The 451-nt window shown below is 38.4% G+C and overlaps 1 protein-coding gene across 1 annotated transcript in view; it reads left to right on the forward strand.

The window, feature by feature from the left end:
- The window catches only part of LOC107551122 (fer-1-like protein 4), a 28,819-nt gene that overhangs the window by 14,109 nt on the left and 14,259 nt on the right, over nucleotides 1–451 (forward strand). The window lies entirely within an intron of this gene.

Consider the following 451-nt stretch of genomic DNA (forward strand, 5'->3'; position numbering starts at 1 on the left):
GTAATCCCAGGCTATCTGTAATCAGAAGCACATTTATAACTGGAATATAATTTAATTTCATTCACATGTGTTTCATAAACACATAATCCTTTCTGGATTACAATCCGCCATCAAAATGATACATTTAATTATTCCAGCTGCTGTGAGAAAAGGCTATAAACGATCGGCCACCTGCAGGATCCTCACCTGAGATAGCCTAGTAGCCGGGACAACTTCTTTATGTTTACAGACGTGACGTAATGACGCGGCAGCAAGTTCGAATTTCCAGCGAAAACCTACCCGTACCACTCAAATTAGAAAACATTATTATAAACTAAGCGTTGCGAATCGGGCTAAAGTAAGGCCATAGTTTTGAACACTGGCTGGTTATGTACTTGCTCAAATATTGATTTCGGGTCATTTTTAACCAAAAAAAGTTACGGACTGCAGCTTTAAACTTATTTCAGTTAGT

Source organism: Sinocyclocheilus grahami, unplaced genomic scaffold (genome assembly GCF_001515645.1).
Source record: "Sinocyclocheilus grahami isolate Dianchi unplaced genomic scaffold, SAMN03320097.WGS_v1.1 scaffold415.1, whole genome shotgun sequence".
In the NCBI taxonomy this organism is placed as follows: Eukaryota; Metazoa; Chordata; class Actinopteri; order Cypriniformes; family Cyprinidae; genus Sinocyclocheilus; species Sinocyclocheilus grahami.